Below are 3,978 nucleotides of genomic sequence, written 5' to 3' on the forward strand. Positions count from 1 at the left end.
CACCATTTTACTAAATGTTGCTGTTTATTGATGTATTGCTGTATATGAATTATGGTTGTAAAATCTAGATGGGAAAGGGGGAGAAAAGATATTGAACCCTCCAAGAACAACTAGTTAAAGTTATTTGAATACATTTAAGAATGACTCTAATGACAGAAATGTGAAAAATGGCAACATCTTTTTAGTGCTTCCAATGCACTAATATATAACAATCTAGCAAAAACTGTACAATTATGTGATTATATCAAATTTGAATGAAAATAATACAGAAATAAAGATTTTAATATATTTATTTGGGTGACTGCAGTGCTATAAGGTAATTGGAATGGAGAAAGAATCAAAGGATACAGAAATCAGATACTGTAGCTAGACAGCAGAGACCAGCAAATCACATCAATTGTGATACCTTGTTAGATTACAGTGTTTTGTGAACCAAAACATAAATCTTACCAGCAGAGTGGATTAAATATGTACTTTAGACTTCGAGGCCCAGTCAACGGGAAGCTCCATCAGGGCAAAACTGTTTCTACCTCATTAGGGACTATCTCTAATAGCTGGCCTTGCTCCTAGCACACATCTAACTCTCAATACATATTTGTTGAAAAAAAAAAATCAAGCATTCCTTTTACCTATTTTCTTTCTTTGCCCAACCATTCCCCTTTCCCACTCCACCCCAGACACACAAACAACTGCCAGAGGACCAATTTTTTTTTTTTTTTTTTTTTTTTTTGGACAGGCAGAGTTAGACAGTATGAGAGAGAGACAGAGAGAAAGGTCTTCCTTATCTTGGTTCACTCCCCAGATGGCCACCATGGCCGGCGCACTGTGCCCATCCGAAGCCAGGAGCCAGGTGCTTCCTCCTGGTCTCCCATGCTGATGCAGGGCCCAAGCACCTGGGCCATTCTCCACTGCCTTCCCATGCCACAGCAGAGAGCTGGCTGGAAGAGGAGCAACCAGGACAGAATCTGGCACCTCAACCTGGACTAGAACCCGGAGTGCCAGTGCTGCAGGTGGAGGATTAGCCTAGTGAGCTGTGGTGCTGGCCAGAGGACCAATTTTTAAATGGTTCAACTTTCTGCCTACTTAGGCCTTTCTCTTTCCCTTCTATTTCTGGAAATCAGACTGAAAGTAAATTGAGCTCAGAATCATTTCCTGGTCTCTAATCTCAAATGGGAAGCCTTTCCAATGTCACTAGTGAGCTTTGTTCCTAAAGAAATATTTCAAATATTTACCATTTCCTCCTCAGCTCTTCAGAAAACCAATACCACCTATTCTCAAGAGATGACTACTCTACTCCTTTTCATAAGAAAAAAAATCAGTGTACAAAAATGTTTCAGTTTTTTCAATCATCACCATAAATGTGTGTTGACTTCCATCCCATCCAAGTCCATACTCTTATGTTATTATTCCAAAGCAAAATGAAGCAAGAAAAACAAAGAAACGTCTGCCAAAAACTTCTCCACCTACCATTTTCCCCATCCAGCTCATATTTTTCAGAGATCAGCTAAGTTTTGATTTTGGTGAATAAATTCATTACTGCTTTTCTTGCTGACTCTTGGAGTCCTGGGTTAGACCTTTATTTGTGTCAGACCTTTATTTGTGTCATCCCCTTCACATTTTTACTTCATCTTTTACCATTCAATATACTCAAAGTGAGAATTCTAATTCATACTCATATCTTCAACTATTACCTAGAAGTTCATCACCCTCAAGATTACTTTGAGCTTCAGGTGAACATCCTTTCCTTTCCGCCATATTCATTCAGATTTCCCACAGGCATATTGGCTCAAAATGACCAAAGACCACTTCATCTTTACCATCTGCACTTACTTTTTCTGCCTCTGGACAGAAACCAAGACCTATCTTTGAGTCTCCTGGTTATTTATTTTTTATTTTTATTTAGCCAACAGATCATATAAATTCTATCCACAAACTAACACTTGAGTTATGAATTTTTCTAATTTTAATACTGTCACTCTTCCTTAATTGAGGCCCCCAAACTCTTCAGTTTGGATTCCTGTAACAGCCTCCTGGCTGGATTCCTTCCTGCTAGCTTTACTCTCTTCTAATTCATTATTTACATGGCTGCTAGAGTGAGTTTTCAAAAATGCAAATCTAATCATGATTTTTCCTTGTTTCAGAACCTTATAATGACTCCCATAGCTTTCATGATAAAGTCCAAAGCCCTTAGCATGGCATATAAGGTATTTTATGACCTGGCATCTGCTTACTTCTCCAGTTGTGCTTCTTTTTATTCACTCACTTTATGATATTCAACAAAAGGCCATTCACAAAAAGGCTCTGGCTGCTCCAACTTTTGCATGGATGTAACTTAACATATCCCAACATCTCCATTTCTCAGGCAACTGGCATCATCATCAAAACATAATTCAGAGGCTCTCTCATCCAAGAAAACAATGTTATCTCGATTGCAGCCCAGGGTGGACTACTCTTCCTCTGCACTTTCATTATATGATGCCTAGCACGCTTTATTTCGCATCACATATTTTGTATGTAGTTTTTTTCTTTGAGTATAAGATATGGAAACATATTCTGGCTTATTTTGCTCTCTTTTTTTCAATAAATGTTTAATGAACAATTGAAAGAATGAAAATATAAGGATAGATGCAGTAGCTCTATTTACAGGATTCTTGGGGAGATAGAGGACGCATTTAAACGTCAGCTGGAAAAGTTACTAGATGTGGGAACTTACATAGTTATAGAAGCTCCTCAAGTTCCAGTTATTTCAAGAGATAATCTGTAGTTCCTACCACATAATGGAAGATAAAATGAGGTAATTCAGAGAAACCACTTATCACAGTGCTTTAAAAAAAATGCTAGCTTCTATTATTCTCACTATCAAGTGGCCAGATGGACAGGTATATTTGATCCTTCTCCAAAGAGAAGTAGGATTAATGGTTGATACAAGGAAACACATTTTTCTTGATATAAGAAAAACTATAAAAATTTTAAATGCCCAATTATCAAATAGCTATTTTATAAAATGCTTCAAATATATAGTAAGGGAGAGACATGGCCTAGTATCACAGTGTATTCAAAATAAGACTAAGATTACAAATAACAGGGAGTTTAATGTGATTTAAAATGTGAATGCTATGAACATAATCTGAAAAATGACTTAGAAGGAATGTTATAGATTTAGAAACAGAGCACTGGTGATTCAGTTTATACGATAGTTACTAAATTTACAATCAACTTAAAATAGTGTTTAAATAAGAAGAGGGAAGAAATAGGAGGATGGTACAAGTTCAAAAAAACAGTATATTGAAATTATGGCAATTACATTTCAGGACTGACCTGGAATGAAGCCAATACTAATTGCTAATCACTTAAAGAAGTATAGGAAGAAAGAGAAGGGCAAGGATGAGAAGAAGAAGAGGAAGAGGATAAGAAATAAGAGGAGGAGGAGGAACAGGAAGAGGAAGGGAAGAGGAACAGGAAGAGGAAGAGGAGGAGGAGAAAGAAGAAGAAAAGAAGAAAAACAGTGTAACGAACAATGGTGAAAGAGAACTAGGGGAGTTTAATCTGGCCTGGACAGGGATAGGCTACAAGTAAACATTACAGCTTCTTTCAAACATTGTGGTCTTAGAGGATGGTGTTTCATTTATGGCTTGCTGATTCATAAGCAATGCCAGTGTGAAGAGCCATGTAACACATCTGAATTTCATTTTAAAGGAAGAAAATAGGGTCATTATGAAGATGGAACTAAATAATTTTACATGAAGTTGTTAGCTTAATGATTGAGGTTGAAGGTATGCATAAAGTGGATGCTATTTGTATAAATTTTATTTATGAGAGAGAGAAAGAGCTGCCATCCATTATTTCACTCCCACAAAGCTCACAAAAGGCTGGGTTGGGGCCAACATGAGAGATTGAGACTCAACCCAGGTCTCCAACATGGTGGCGGGAGTACAGTTAAATGAGTAACCATCACTGCCTGCCAGGATTTTCATTAGC

At 37.3% G+C, this 3,978-nt stretch overlaps 1 non-coding gene across 1 annotated transcript; it reads left to right on the top strand.

Moving 5' to 3' along the window:
* The first annotated feature begins 3,283 nt into the window (after nucleotides 1-3,283).
* Nucleotides 3,284-3,352, top strand: LOC127492231 (small nucleolar RNA SNORD2). Its single transcript, XR_007921390.1, has one exon. It is a non-coding gene; the product is annotated as a small nucleolar RNA SNORD2 (small nucleolar RNA).
* Nucleotides 3,353-3,978: the final 626 nt, after the last annotated feature.

The sequence above is a fragment of the Oryctolagus cuniculus genome, chromosome 9, assembly GCF_964237555.1.
Source record: "Oryctolagus cuniculus chromosome 9, mOryCun1.1, whole genome shotgun sequence".
NCBI lineage: Eukaryota > Metazoa > Chordata > Mammalia > Lagomorpha > Leporidae > Oryctolagus > Oryctolagus cuniculus.